Source organism: Copadichromis virginalis, linkage group LG18, assembly GCF_057382275.1.
Source record: "Copadichromis virginalis isolate Kocher_CV1m ecotype Utaka linkage group LG18, C_Virginalis_male_GT1.1, whole genome shotgun sequence".
Lineage (NCBI taxonomy): Eukaryota > Metazoa > Chordata > Actinopteri > Cichliformes > Cichlidae > Copadichromis > Copadichromis virginalis.
In genome coordinates, this window is record NC_140635.1 from 11,648,079 (window position 1) to 11,664,653 (window position 16,575).

The following is a 16,575-nucleotide window of genomic DNA, read 5'->3' on the forward strand; positions in this document are numbered from 1 at the left end:
AAGTATTGATGAGACTGTAAGTGGTCCACTTTCTCCTCTCTTTCTCTTCCTCCTTTACTTTGTTAATGCTATTTCAGCTGGAGACGAGCAGAGACGAATCTCGGACTGGACGTCGCTCCCTCAGACAAAATAGGTTTATGTATTATTAAACACTACATGTGGTCTCCTGCAGAAGCCTGTATTATTAGAGGTCTGGGAGGTGTGCTGTTTAGTGTTTTGTGGTGGATGAAGTGCATAAAAGCGAGGCTTAAATCCCATATTCATCACCCGTAAGGAGAACAGTCACCTCAGTCACTCCTCATAAACCGCAGAGGTCCACCGTGATTCATATTTCTTCAGAGGATGAATGGATTCTAAATAGCTGTCAAAAAATGATAGTTAAGCTCTTTTCTAAACCAAAACAGCAGAAAGGTTAAAGGTCACCTCCACCTTCAAATTGGATGGATTAATGAATAGCAAAGACGCACACAGATTGTTGTATTATGGCCTGGAAAGAGCAACTTTCTCACTTTCCCTTTCAGCAAGGTAATAGTTAGCTGTTATCAAAAATGGTCCTTTTTTCTCTCTTGTCTATGTGTTATGGTTTGACCGGGTTAGCTTTGGAGCCTGTATGGAGTGAAACCAGCTGCAATGTCCCACGCCGAGCCTCAGTACCAGTGTGGATCTAGAACTGGCTAAATTCATGCCATTCTGGGAAATCGGCACACATCATTTATACTTCAGCATTTATTAAGGCCATTGTGTTGTGGTGTTGCACACATTTGATACAATTAGCTCTCAGCGACCTGAGGCCAGGATATTACCCCACTGTAGTAAAACTGTTGTGATTAAATTTAATGAGATGGAGATGTTGCCCAGTGAAGAACCAAACTGTGCAGATAAGTAAAACTATTTGTTAAAACATTACAGTAAGACATTGCTGTTGTTTATTAATCAAAGAACCAGAGCCGGATCCCGCTTCATTCACCTTCCCTTGAGGATGAAAATTTTCATTTTCATAATTAGTGGGAAACCTGCTGCTGAGAATTTTGACCATAACAGCTCCTGAAATTATCCCAAATACCTGTAGGTGCACCATAAAGTGGCCATGTGTTGAACAGCTGTGGCAGCTCCCCTGCCCGATCTCTTCCATCCTCCCAGGATCAGTCATCCACTGACAGCTGTATTCTTCACAGTCAACGCCTTCATGTCCATGGCCTCCAACAGCCAAGTCCTTAACTGTGAACACCAACAGACACTGAAGCTGAAGAACAGAATCAGGTTCAGAAACTTAGACGATAAGTTAAAGACTTGGAGGTCTTGTGGTCCACCAGAATGTTTATTTGACCTGTCAGTGAAAATTTGCTTTGCTCAATAGAAATGTTACCAGCTCTTGGCCAGGATATGTATTGTGATCCACTGAAAATCGTCTTTAGGTGCTGTCCCAGTCACCCTCACTTTCTTTAATAATTACAATGGCAGAAAGAACTTGTGGGAATCCGTAAGCTGAATGATGTTGAAGTCACTGTAGCTCCTCTTCTGTTTGAGGCCACACAGGGTGTTTACTGCTGTCCTTCTTCCTGCTTCACAACACCTATCAGATTACTTCCACATCCACAGCTTTGTGGCCACGAACTTTAACTGTGAGCATGTTGTAGCCCTGATTATACTTTCTGTGTCTGTGAATCTGCTAGAGTCCATGTGATGTTAATTTTATCATCAGACACAGGGAGTGTGAGGATTTGTTAGGACATCTGTGTGCCTGCCTGTTTCATTGTGACCACCCTGAGTCATCCACTGAGAATTTACATCATGCACCAAAGACACATTTACACCAGCCCAGCAGACATGCCCTCTTGGGGCCCATGTGAGGTACACCCATACAGTCCAGACAACCTCCAAAAAACGTATGCCTTCTCCCAAGCTCGAACCAGGAATCTTTGTCTTAGTAATCAAACATGTAAACAAAACTACAAACTTAGTCATACTGAGAAAATGGAATATGTCCTTGCACATTTTGACTTCTCTTGCAGTGTATCAATAAAATCCAATTTAGTTTAGAATCAGTCGTCTTATTCCAGGCTCATATTTCAGACGATGTAATAAAACATTTTCTATGATTTCATCTTCTCTGTAATAGTTCACTGTACGGTGTGCCAACAAATATACCCATGCGTGCCCACAGCAGGTACGTGTGGGTGAATCGTGGAGTGGTTCTGTTCTGGCAAAGCAAACACACACCTATCCCATGTGAGCCCCAGGTGGGTGTGCTTGGGCAGGGATGGGCCCCATATCAGTTTTTGAGCCAATCAGATGTGGGCAGTGCTATTTGTTTAACCAGCTGCTGTTTGTTTTTTAAAGACTATGACACAATTATTATTATTGAAGGTCAATTTTGTTGCCAAATAATATCTGTTTCTGTACAGCTCTCTAATGGGAGAAATTAATAACAACTCTGCATATATATAAGATAAACAATAATGATACCGTGGGCCGTTATATTTTGACAACACGTTCAACGTTTGGCAACCTCAGTGATCTTCATGAGTCACAGTTCTCTGGTTGCTTCTAAATGACCTCTCCCCCGATGATCAAGTACGGATTTTATGTAACCCAGATTTTGCTATCCAGTTTTGGTGAATCAGATGCTTTTGGCTGGTGAAATGAAGGTTTTTGAATATGAAAGCTTAGACATGTGCACATCGTCTAAAGTGCAAAAACACATTTAGATAGATGTTTACTTAAATTTTCAGTTAAACATAATAAAGTGGCTGGTATGTACAATGCTTATAACTGTATTTTACTGCCTTTATTGATCATAAGTCAGGTATACAGGAGTCAAAAGAGGTTTTGTAAGACTTTTCACTCAGACTGCTCCTTCACTTTAGTCAGGGCTGACCTTTGCAAGCTGTTTACAAATACCAAAGATTTATATGTGGGCATATTTGCTGTGGTCTGTATTCATGGTTTTTCACTGATTCTGCATGACTGAACCACAGAATGGCCAGTGTGTTGTGTTTGTTTTAAACTGTGTAATTACACATAGAGCCCAGCATGAAGTGTGCAACACTTTAGTGACTAAACTCTTATAAAAAAGGTTGGATGATTTTTTTAAGAAGTTTTTTTTTAAGGTTTTAATGAAAAACAAAGGTTTGTAGACCACAAATGGACTAATGTGATGTGTTTATTAAATGTCAGGTGAATTTTTAACAGACCTCACAAAATCGGAACAATGTCTTCTTTTATTTGTTTACTTTTTAAACTAGATGGAAGAGGAGAAATGGGGCTAATTGTGCCACCTCGTTAGAAACAAAGGATGCAATTTTGAAGGAGTAAACATGTTTTTCAGAGTTTAGTTAAAAACAGAAAACAACACTGCCTCTCCTGTGGCCTTTATAGTGGAATATAATTTAACTCCCTTGCTATCAGCAATATGTTTAAAGCCTCAGTTTATTAGAGAGGGTGTTGCTGCTCATACAAGCTGAATACATAAACAAACTGGTTGCAATAATTACTGATTTCTGTTCTCATACAGTTTCAGTCTTCTTGAACAAACATCAGACAATTTGTGTGTTTACCCACATTTTCTCTCCAAAAGTCAGAGATAATGAGGGACCTGTGAGCATCAACCACAGGACAGGACCTTCATTTACGGGCCAAAGTAACTCTAACAAGTCCCTCGATTCCTCAGAAAAAACTGTTTCCTATTAGACTTCATTGTTATTAGTCTCATCCCAATTTCAATCATTTGGTTGTGATACTACCCTCCAAGATTGCTCCAAATCACAGTTTTGGCATTTATTTCTACTTTGTGGAACCAGGCGTCTGCTTTCTATCAACATGTCGATCCTCTTTTCTTTTTTCTCCTCCAGACTGAGTGAGTGCATATGCAGGAAATGGCATCCCAGAGATCTTCATGTTTGTTGTCTATTTGGCCATCTGTTGCGGTCTGGTCCAGAAGAGGGCGCCATTTATTTTTTGTTTGTGTGTTTGTTTGGGGTTTTTCCATCTTTAAATGCAGCCCCCCTTTTTCAGAGGCTCAAAACTTTACAATATGGTGATATATCCTGTTACGTTCCCCCCGAAAGGGTCTAGGCATGTGAGTGAGGGGACCAGTAACAAATGAGTCCAGAACAGAATGAAAGGAAAACAGACCAGTGTTTTCAGTAAATAAAATAGTCTTTATTATAGATCATCTTAACATAAAGAGCCGGCAACGCCGTTTGACCAATAACACTTGGAAAAAGAGAAAAAGGGTTGCAACAACAAAGAACACAATAACCAAACAAAAACTCCACACCACGAGGAGGTACTTCCAGGGGCCCACAAGCTCACCCTGTCACTAACAGCAGCTGGCTTTGCTGCTGCCAAGGCTCACAAGCCCACACTACTCACGCAAAGCAGCTATGCTGTTTCCACAACTCCACACTTTGAGCAGGTTAACCACACACAACGCAGAGACACCAGAGAACACCCCACCCTGCTCACAGCTCATCCCCAGCTTATATGACCTCCGAGAGGTGATTGCTGACTGGGCCCAGGTGGTAAATGAGTCCAATGAGCAGCAGCTGTGTCCTGGGGAGAGAGAAGAGCAAGAGAGAGACGGGGGGTGGAGCAAAAGAGGAGGAGGCGGAGAAAAACACCACGCCCACACAAGGGCAGTATCAGGAGGCCCAGCTAGGGCCGTAACACCCCCTCCCATAAATACAAACCAGTGGTTTGTCATAGAACGTCCCACCCAGCTTTTAAACATATCACCTACCATCCACCATAATAACGGTTAGGCATACCCTGCCGAATCTGCCAAGACCTTTTTGATGGGTTGAAAACACTGCACGGGGTTGGCTCAAGTCCCTCAACATAGTGTCCCAAATGACAGCCAAATGTTTTTTGAGCCATCACATATGGAGAACCCATCAGGCAGCTAGAAGGCCTTACAGCAACACTTCTCTGACGCTTCTTCGCTAGGTCATGGCAAAAGGCATGCTGGTTAGCCAGAGGTGCAGGTTGAAATGGTTGTGTCACACACAATCTATCACACTGTAGGTCATCTGGACCCGAGAGACCGTCATCAGGTGGCAGATTACAATTAGTTGATCTCTGACAGTGACCAAATGACACCACTGAGCAATTATGCTCCAACTGTTGCCTAGGACTGGCAACTTTGTCGGTTTGTGAACCACAGTTCACTCTTTTGAAAACAGATCGATTTTGCTTTGAGTTTGCTTTCAAACAGTGAGCAACCAGGTGGCCAGGTTTGAGAGAGACGGGGGGTGGAGCAAAAGAGGAGGAGGCGGAGAAAAACACCACGCCCACACAAGGGCAGTATCAGGAGGCCCAGCTAGGGCCGTAACATATCCATTATTGACAGGATATATGACAATATAACTTTAAATATAAGTTTTTAATTCTTGGAAATCATTTCTAGTAAAAGACTAACTGAAATCTAAAAATCTTGGAAACATCACCAAATGCTGTGTTTATTCCCCTGAGATCTGAGCTCTGCTCGGCCTGGAGCCAAGATGTCTCTCGACTATAAAGGTGGAAAATGATTCTCCTGTGTTGGTTTGATGTTCAGAAACAGTTTTTGTCAACCATGGAAATAATTCTGTCATCCACATTTTCGTTTGAGGTCTTTCAGGCCTTTAAGTATTTGGACAAGACATCCTGTCCATCCTTGTCCTGAGTTGGACAAGACATTTATTCTTTTCAGGGATGAACCAGAGTGTTGATTCGGTCCCTCCTAATGTTCTTTGCTGCCTCTGTTAGATTTATCTTGTTTTGCTCAGACTAGTGATGGCTTTCCTTATGCATAGATTTAAAGTAACACTAAAGTTAATATACGTCAGTTACTTTTCAGTAGCTCCATTAACTTATAATAACAATAATGCAGTTTTCCAGACCGATTGTGTAACACTGCAGAGCCCTTGGCGTTGGCCCCATCATTTGTGATCATCATCAAGCTCTGTGTTCTCTCGCATGTAAACTCCACACAGAAATGGCCCCAGACTGGATTCAAACCCAGAAAGCAGCATTGTTTGAATAGTTACTTTAAAATGAACTTAACGGCTCTTTTACATACAGACAACTTTAATGCGATTAAGTTGATGTGTTATGCCTTCAAATTTACACATTGCTAACCCTACATCTCATCTGTTTCTTTGGGTGTGTTGTAGCCTTGAATGATAGAAACTGGCATATAAAAAGGCAGTCTGTTTCCATTTTGTCTTAAATCAAATATAATTTAATCTAAAATTTGGAAATAACTGTTTTATTTATTTTTTTTACTTGTGCTATTCCTGCTGTCCAAACATTTTCCAGGCTATTGTTTATGTTTATTCTTCATTAGTCACTCATCCCCAGCAGAGCTGCAGCATTTTTTTTTAACATTTCGTCACATACATCAGTTGGCTAATGTTCATCTTACTCATCTGGTCCTGCCTGCTGTGCCTGAAGCTAGACCGGAGACCGGCTGCCTTGTGGCCTATGGCAGCACACTGATAGTTCTGGACTACATGTGGAGTTTGGACATGAACATGAACACGTTCATCTAATTTTTGGGAGCTAAAATTCATAGCCAAATACTTTGAAACTTTCCAACTAAATATCAAAGCAGTCACTAAACCTGATATTTAGCTTGGCAACCTGCAATCTGAAAACACAGCGTGGTTTAAATACGTGCAAGGCTATTTAATAAAATAAGACTGTAGTTATCCATTGTGCTCCTGAAGATGGTCAAGTTTTAGTGTTTTGACATGTGTTGGAATAACTCTGAGGCTTTCATGTTTCCAGTTTCTCAATTATGTCTCACAAACCTGAAACTGCCTGAAAATGGTTCTTTTTCTTTTGGTTCACCTAGATTTCTGCTTCCCCCCAAATGGTTTATATGTGTTTATTAATTTTAGGAATATAGATGCAACTGTATTTTACACCTTTGTTAAACTTTTTTATGTTTATTTGATGGCCAGATAAATGCAATACATGTACACAAGTATGGGTAATTAGTTAAGCAATAATTTGACAAACTCAATTCTCATTTCCTACGTATAAAGAATATCTCCTCATATTATTCTGACCATCAGCATTTTTCTTCCACAGAGTTAAAGTAAACTATGTCTCATCTCTTTTTAAACATATTTATTGTGCGTAGGTCCTTTGCATGAGGGCCTTCTGGTTACTGCTGAGACAGACGCTTACAGAGAGACAGAAGAAAAACAAAAGGAGACAGCACTGGTCTCTCAGACGTTCATGTGAAGCCAGGCTGGACCACATACAACCCGCTTTGATCTTGGGTGTGCCAGACCAGTGAAACTTCTCTTTCTGTCCATGTAAAGAAGTTTAACTACACATTTAATCTCTGAGGTATCTTTAAATGAGAGAAAAAAGTGCATATTCAACAGTACGTCTCAGTTTTTCTACATGATAAAGAAAACGAGTAAATTAGAGAATTCTGTAGACACAGCTCTTTGGGTTTAAATTGTAAGAAATTAATGTGCAAAACAATAGAAAGATTCTGCTAGCTCACTGTCCAGACTGTCCTGTAATTATAAAACAGAAATCTTCTGTTTGTTTGTTTTAATAATGTGGATCTACTTAATCTACTTAAAAACAAAACAAAGCAATTTTTACAGAACAAAAAAATGTCATCTGATGTCTTTATTAGAAGAAAAAACTATAAAAGTCCAAAATGTATTTTCCAAAGCTGCCCAGTGGACCAGATTGTCATCTATGGTGTGCTGATTGTGGTCCCCGGGCCTTATATTTGTCACCCCTGATGTAGAGGATCAGAAGAAGGAGCAGGGTAAGCCCTGTGCTCTTTTTTTTAAACTTACAATAAGATATAAACTGTTCAATATGGGTTACAGGCAAAGTTAATAAACTAATTATGTTAAAGACAATGAAAGATATGGACAAATATTATATTACATGCAGGTATCAGAACTAGAACATAATGGGGCTGAAAGATTTACTCCATCTATTTATTTTATTTGTGTCTGATCATAACAGGACAGGCTGTGCTTTCCAAAACAAAAAGAAAAAGGGGATGAAAAAGAGATAAAAAGTAAATGAGTAAAAACGAATCCACTGAGATCTTCTACGTGATGATGTTCCTGTTTTGTGTGGTACCAGGTACCAAAAATACCGGACAATGATCAGACTTTCTTTGTTTTTTTGGATTTAGCATATGCACCAAAAACCCAGCAGACCTTGAATGTGACACAACTCATCCCATTTTTGTCACACCCTGTTAACTGCCTCTTTTGATCGTCTGTTCTCATCGGTGATTGCGTGCTGTATTGTTCAGCTGTGTGTCATAACATCCTCACTTCACAGTCTGTGGCATGGGCCTTTTAACTTTATTATTGTTTTTGTGGATTCCCCGTTGTTCTGCTGCCACTTGCTCAGCTCAACTTCCTGTTGCTTCTCACTGTGAGCTGTTGCCGTCTTTCCTCTATCATCTGTTTCATTCATGGTAAATTGATTCATGGGTTCTATTTAATCGTTGGGTATCTGCTCGCTTTCTGTGCCATGCACCATCCCAGTTCATCTCTGAATTTCAGCGTCTTCCTCCTTTACCTCCCACTCTGACTTGTTCCTGATGCTTTGTTTTTGGTGGTGCTTTACATTAAGAATATAACTAACCTTGCTTCTAAAGTTCAGGTATTCTGCATGGCAAGTTCGTTTTGTCTTTCTTTTTGTTTTGCCCGTAGCCAAATTCTTACCCTCTTTTAATCCTTTTTCAAATAAAATCTCTCTACTTCTGACAGACAACCTCTTTCTCATGCATGTTTGGAATCTGCAAGAATTTCTTCAACCAGTGGCTTTCTGATGATCCACACCCTGATCTGTCCACTGAACCCCAGAAAATTACCCCCTTCCTGAAAAAGCTCCCTTCCCCCAAAACCACTGGAGTCCTGCAGCCAGTTTGTGTGGATCTTGACAAATCTCCATGGATCTATTCTAGTTTCTCTCCTCACTGTGTATAATGACTTCTGTGTAACTATACTGGCCTGAGAAGCATCAAAGGGAAAAAAAATTCCACTCAAATAAGTAAGTGTGACCACAAAATGGCAAAATGTTCGCCTTGACATGCAGCCAGTGCGTGCAGCCAAGCCTGAACTTTGACATGGCTCCATTATTGCCTGAGAACACATTAAAGTTTTAATGTCTTAATGCGATTATTTATCTGCTGCTCAAAGATCAGACACCATGAAATCAACACAGATTGTTTTAAGGAATGCAGCAGAAATGATTACAGCTTTTTGTTCAAAATGTTGGGTGAAACGCTGCTCTGCTGATGATTCCCACTCTGCATTGGAGTCATTGATACTACATATGAACGTGTGTAGCATTTATGTACTTATGAGGACAGAATACCTGTAGGAAATTTACTGAAAATATACATTAAACACAGTACGAAAAAGTTAAAAAGCCTGCCAAATGTTAGAAAGTTACTCAGAATTATATTGGCTTAAGTCAGGCTTACGTGATCCAATGACTCCAGCCCTCGAGGGTCGGTGTCCACGTGTCCCTGCTGCTACTTTATATTTTCTAACATAAAGTCAGAAAGGCAAGAACCAAAATTAAACACAAAAAAAGAAAATCAGCATCTATCTATCCATCCATCTATCCATGTTATGTCTATCCAGATAGACATAACATTAGACAACAATATAATGTATTAAAGTATGAAACAACATGAATGCTAAAAGTGTCACTTTATTGAACCATTTTAGGTGAAATAAAGAGTACAGGGCTCTTTGGTCTTCAGTTTTTTGTGTGAATTGTTTTGCTTTTCCCTTCTTTTTTGTCTGTTTGTGTCTGGATTGCTTGGATTTGTGAAGTGTTCAACAATTTAGTAGACCACCTGTCGTAAAACAAGAAAGCACAAACATTTCTAATTCTTTTACTTGTTTAAAACTAAAACAAATTATATTGTTGTTATTGTGTATTAGGCAAATAATAAACTGATTCACATTTTTATTCCCAAATTTGACTTCTGGAGAAGTCTGAAATTAATCAAGCACAACATTCAACCACTGAAACATCTTTTTTTCTGTTCAGGGATGTAACATGTAGTGTAATTTGAAATCTTAATCAAAAAATAATAACGGGCTCTACTCGTTTTTTCTGTTTTTCATAACAACAATAATAATAATATTTTAGCTTTAAAATGATAATTTTAGTGAAAGAGCGCATACTGGTGGATTAACCACGACAGAAACAAAAACAATGACTTTGGTAATTACCAGTACTGTTAATTAAATGTTTCTTGAGTAATAATAAAAAAAATAATTATGGGGGAAAACGGAAAAAAGTTGCCAGCTCCAGTATATATATATTCTTAAATACTGTAATGACAAAGTTGCCAAAAGTTACAAAATTTCAGTGTGATAGTGGGTGAAAAACGCAACCACTACATAACATTTCATAAGCAACGCATAAACCAGAAGAAGAAGGACAAATTACATCAACACTCTGCTGATCAGCAGCACCGGGGGCGATTATTAACCGGGTCACAGAGCCTCGATCTTGATGATCTTCATGTTGGATTTGACGTCAGATCTTCGCTGTTGTAATTTGGGACGCGCTCTCCTTTAGTCTGCGTGACAAGAATAAAGGATTGACCCCGACGTGATTTGAACACGCAACCTTCTGATCTGGAGTCAGACGCGCTACCGTTGCGCCACGAGGTCGTCCGTTCTGACTGTCCCCCCACCAAACAACAACAACGGGAAAAAATTTTTTTTAAAAAGTGTGTGCGTGCGTGTGACGAACGTGATCATTTATAGAAATTCACCACAGATCTGTCTGCTTTCCTGAGGAACGTTAGTCCTTAGCTCAACACAGAGCCCACGTGGAGCTCTGCAGCTGAAGCAACAAGAAGTGTCATAAAAACAACAATCGTGAAAGAGAACAGTCCAAAGACTGTCCGTGGTTCTAAATTGCTCATATTGTGAATGTGAGTATGAGTGGGTCTCTGTTAGTCCACTGGCCCTATTGAAGGTGGGATAACTGGGATCTGCTAAAGAACTGCAAGGTGCAGGTGGCCGCCACTCCCTGAGCCTGGCTCTGCTGGAAGTTTCTTCCTGTTAAAAGGGAGGGTTGTTTTCTTCCCACTGTCGCCAATTTGCTTGCTCATAGGGTGGTCATATGATTGTTGGAGTTTTTTCTGCTTTCTTTTTATTATTGCAGGACCTTGTGTCAGGGTCCTGGGACTGGGCGACCCAGGACCCCTGGGCAGTCATGGGTCCTCCTTTCCCACATTCCCCCACGGTCTGCCGTCGCAGCCCGTGACACCTTGACCTTATAATAGAAAGCATCTTGAGGCAACTGTTGTTATAATTTGGCATCAGAAAAATCAAATGGAATTGCACTGAATTGAAGCGTGTAGGTGAGTGGACTCGAAACTCTACTTTCCTTGTTTGTTTATTTACATTTCCTGTACAGCATGGTGAGATATTCTATTCAGTCTTATCAAAAACAATCTAAATTAAAAGCCCTGTTTGGATTTCATTGTTTGCTGCTTGTTGTTAAATTGAACCCTAAAATGTTTGTTTTTTCCAGTGTAAATCAGCGTGGTCTTTATTTTCACCCCACAGACAAATCACAGTGAACTGAAAATGTAGAATTATTGTGCATACACAGAAATCAAAATTACTGAAAGACTTTACAATTTGCATTCACAGATTTCATCAGTTTCACCTGTAACTAGAATACCTTTCAAACTGACTCCTTAAAGTAACTTAATTTTAACAAAAAAATGACATCAGTTCCACTGCTTCTCACTCATGGAGAGAAACTGAAACAGTTTGCAATAGCTGATAATTATGCACAATATTTGTATTGTGCTGCCTGGTTTTTATCGTGTAAAGATATTTATTAGGTTTCATCAAATGAATTTTAATGACATACAGGGCTGTGTTCCAGCTCATAATGACTTCTGTGAGCTCCCCAGTGATGACACTGAGAGACTCTCTGCTTTGTTTTCCTGCTGTTGCAGAGATGAGTCCTTATGAGCTGCTACTTTCTCCACGTGGTGGCGCATCACATCAGAAAACATCACAGACCTTCGCTTCTGTACACTCGAATGAGCCCGACAGCCACATAAAGCCAGTCAGGTCACAGGTTTGATGCTGGACTAATTATATTTGTGTAGCACACATATAACATAGTTACACTCTGGCATAAGGTAATATTTAAAAAAGCCAAAACATCTTCGTCTTACAAACTAACATTCCACAAAACTGGCCTAAAGATAACCTCAAGTGTTGACCATAAAACTGAAAAACTCCTCCGTGTAGAGAGCAATCTGTCAAAGTTGAATTTTTTGGGAATTTGGGAGGTCAGCAACTATCTTACTGATGACTGTAGTTTAATTTCAAGACCCAAAAAGAACTAAGAAAACGTCTTCTTTGTAATCTGGTGCCAGAACGATCGACTCAAGAACAGGACGGAGTCTGCTGTGTTGTTGCCACAGTTGTTCAGAACATCCTAAAGGACATTTTCTTACGTGTGACACACACAGACACACAAACTTAGACAAACATCCGAGTCATTACATTCCTTTCCCCCTGAAAACATCTCCTGAGGTCTCCAACCTTACACCTCCTTAATGGTCACACAATGCCAAGCATTTGCTGGAAAAACAAACAATGATGGTATCATCCTCACATCATATTAATGTGCTTTGTCAAAGAGTTGTGTTTCACTTTTAATTTTTAAAGAATGGTTATGTAATGCATCAAGTAAATGTGAAACTTGCTTTTCTATGTGTTCTTGAGCTTTTTTCCTATTTAAATGCTTCTCTATGTAAGCAGTGCTGGTCACTGATTTCATGCCGCAGCAAATAAAGTAACTCAACAGGCCCGTATGACTTCACCATGGTAACAATGGAGTATATAATCATACATTTCTCACTCACTGTCATGCTTCCCGCTTTGACTGGCAGTCCAATTATGAGCCGAGCCAAGGTGCAGATGAGGACAGTAAAGTAGTGTCTAAGTGCATGAACACCTTGCTGATGGATTCAAGGACGATCAAAGACTCCCTCATCTTGACCTTGCACCTATAACTGCAGAGGCAGGCCTTAACGTCCCCCGCGCTCTAAGGAGAGTGGCCCAAAGACTGCCCCCAGCCTGAAGAAGAGAAATACCTTATTGCTGAGGTACTTGAAGGCCTCTGCTCTTAGATCCAAATCCAAGTGACAAACTAGAGGCCTCACCCTGCAGGAAAGACATTGTTCCCCCTTCTTGGGAGACCTGACAGGGGTTTGTGAGTAGAGTTGTGGGGATACGATAAACGCGGGTTAGACTAAATTTAAATTAATGGTTAAATTTACATTCAATAGCTGATTCATGTTCATTTATTGCATTTATAACTGTTGAGCTGATTTTCACTGACCTCTGCAACTTTTGCAAGCATCGGCATCCTCTCCTCAATAATATGAAAGATTTCAGATTAGAGAGACGCAATAATGAACCAAAGTGCTTTCATGTGGTTGGCTAATAGGAGTGCTTATGACAAGGTTGCAGGAGAAGCTTTGGGAAGAAGATTAATCTGAATATTTCACCCTTGATTAGACAGGAAAGCTAATGACACGGCTTTAATGTAAACGGGGGCCTCTGTACTGAGGTAACAACAGTCCCACCTGAGATCCTAAAATACAGTTATAATGAAAAAAATTATGCCATAACAAACATATTTAACTGGCATCACTTTAAAATGAGTCTGCAAATCAAGATGAAGGATCAAAAACTGAGAATGAACAATCTGGGAAATGAGAAAGTGCTTATGTGTTTTCCCTTGTTTCTGGTCCTCCTGGGTGCTCGCCAGCATTCCTGTGGATGACTTGCTTGTAGTTTGACTAATGTGTCCTTTCAAGGGAAACTGACAAGTTTGTCACTGGTTATCTGGTGGAAAACATGCTATCAGAAGGAACTAGCTATGCAATGAAATGAAGTCAGAACACTCAGCAGTAATTGTGCAACAGGCTACCTATCTTTGGATGAATAACCAACAGTAATCCATGTTTTTTGCTCTTACAAATGTCAACCATTCTTATGCTTCAATCACATTTTGTCTGTGTGCGGCGGTGTACAAAGCCTACAAAAACTCTGTTGCTCTCCAACAAATTATAGACCTTAGTGTAAATGCCAGTCATGACTATTAAACATTTCTATGGCTGGAGTTTGCTAAAGCTAACATTGATGAATGATACAGCCTGGATAGACAGTTACTCTGTCACACCAACACATACAGTCTAATTTAGAGAGAAGTAAAGAAAGCTGTTTGTGAATATAACTTAAAGACATAAAAACAACAATCAGCCCTCTTATAACAGTAGTCTCGTAGGAAGTACGAAAACATGTAAAGTTGTATGTCAGTGTCTTAAATTTAATTTTTATTTAAAGTTTTTTTCTTCTAAGCTCACATGTCGAAAAACACAAAGTAAGATAAAAGCACATTAGCTTATTTTAGCTGATTACGATCAACTATTAAATTTGGTTCAATTACAGATAACCAGACACGAGTCATTAAGGAGGCTTTTGCTCAGTTAAATGTTTCTCCACATTAAAGTTTTTCCTCAATCGATTTGGCTCACAGCAGAAAAATCATTCTCACCACTTTATTTGAAATTCTAAAAAACAGTTAAGACATTTTTCACAACACAGACTCACCTGTGTAAAAGACACCAAAACAATCAAAACCTTTTTCACATTTGTCAAAACATGACCCGTCACTAAATCACACAAAACCATTCACGACTGAGTCATCAATTTTGTTTCTCAAAACTTTACTGACTTTGGAAAGACTGCAGTAAAAATGTCAGTATTGTAAAATGAAATGTGAAGGATTTTTTTTTGAAGCATTACAAAATTGTTGAAATTGAGAAAAAACAAAAATAGCATCAGAAAACAAAGAAAATATACAATCTGACCCAATGTGGGACATATCATTACAGCTTAATTTCAAAAACATCTTACATCTTTAGTTCTTGGATGCCAGTAGAGGAGCTTTCCATGTGTAAATAGTTCATAATTATCTTATTATTTTCATGTTATACTGAGCCTTTGTGCAAACCCCCATCATTTATTTTAGCTTGGCTGCCTTCAAGCCAGCTTTCTTCTGATTTTCTGCTTGTTTTAAAGAAATGATTTGAACAGCAGGTGGGCGGGGCTTGTGTGCTTGCAATGACTGCTTGAAGAAAATGTTCTTGAAGGGACGATAAACAGACGCAAGAATAGAAAGAAAACTGTCTGAAACAGCGTTCAAAGCAGCCTGGTGAAACAGCTTTGTGGTCACAGGCATAATTTGGAGTTGCACTGTTAAAAAATGTGTCCATTCTAGCAGAAAAGAAGGAAAATCACAAGATCTTTCATTTAAGGACAGTTGTAAGAGAATCTATTTTGTGTTTTCATGTTGCATATTTGTAGGAATATGAAACAAGGCCAGCTCTGTCCAAATGCCACTGGGTAATTTGAGATAGTCCCAACTCTTTGAGTGTGCGATGAATACAGCTTTGCTTTATTGATATAAAAAGCACATAAAGTTGTGCCACCTTAAATCACAGGACAAGTAAAGTTGTTCAGCAGCATTTTGGAGGCCTTCTTTTCCAGAGTACAAATCTAATGTTGTGAGTTAAAATAATTTTATTATGTTAATATATAATGAAATATAGAAAAGGGGATTCCTATGTTGGTCAAGTATTAAAATCCTTTCATCAGTTTTCTGCTTTCATTATGAAATTCTTTGTTTTACTTTTAACTCAGTCGTCAACAATTGAACATCTTTGAAATAGAAACCAGTACTGGGGCCAGTGTGCATTTTGTATGCTCAGCAGGAAACTTTTAAATAACACACTCAGCTCCCAGTTACAATTACATTACACTTAATGGAGTGCAGATGATTGGTTGGGTTATATTGGAGAATATGAAGCTCTCAACAAGATTATTATGTTACAGGATGATGCTGAACTTCAGTGAGATCTATTTTTTTGTGTGGGGAATGGGTGTACACAATTGTTTGTACTTTAAATGATTAAAGATTGGATGTGCATTAGGCACCTGATAAACTCTGAACAGGAAGTCTATAATTCAGCATGCTATTTGCCACATGATCCATCTTTAGATTGTGGTTGTTCTGATTATGCTGAGCAGCTCATGTTCAGCAGTAAGAGTAGAAAGAGGCACTTGTGGTGTTAAATATAGGAGATGGGTTCTAGAAATTACTTTCATAATTGCTGCTGGGTCCCAACCGTGGCTGGAGTGATATAAACGCAAACATCAAAGCGGAATATCAAAATGAGAATAAGACTCTGTTTACAGAAAAATTTACTTCTATGTGTTTCAAATGGCAATTTCCAAATTAAGTATGCATCTGGGTCAACTGTTATTTTTATTTTATTTTATTTTTTGAAAAAGATATAAATATACAGTGATAAGCTTTAATGTAGATTCTTCCTGCGCTGGACTGAGGACCTGTTCAGAATGAATCCTAATCAATCACAGAAATAAAGAATAAGTGAATAAAAATATATTAAAAGTAAAAAAAATAAAACGTGATCCCTAGAAAACATTTATATAATAAATAGGG

The 16,575-nt window shown here is 39.1% G+C and overlaps 1 long non-coding RNA gene and 1 other non-coding gene across 2 annotated transcripts; both read right to left on the reverse strand.

The window, feature by feature from the left end:
- Positions 1 to 616: 616 nt before the first annotated feature.
- Positions 617 to 1,217, reverse strand: LOC146687367 (uncharacterized). Its single transcript, XR_014916490.1, has 2 exons — positions 1,064 to 1,217; positions 617 to 972 (listed from the first exon to the last, which is right to left on the reverse strand). It is a non-coding gene; the product is annotated as an uncharacterized LOC146687367 (long non-coding RNA).
- Positions 1,218 to 10,604: 9,387 nt separating this feature from the next.
- Positions 10,605 to 10,676, reverse strand: trnaw-cca (transfer RNA tryptophan (anticodon CCA)). The gene has a single exon. It is a non-coding gene; the product is annotated as a tRNA-Trp (tRNA).
- Between the last annotated feature and the right edge of the window lie 5,899 nt (positions 10,677 to 16,575).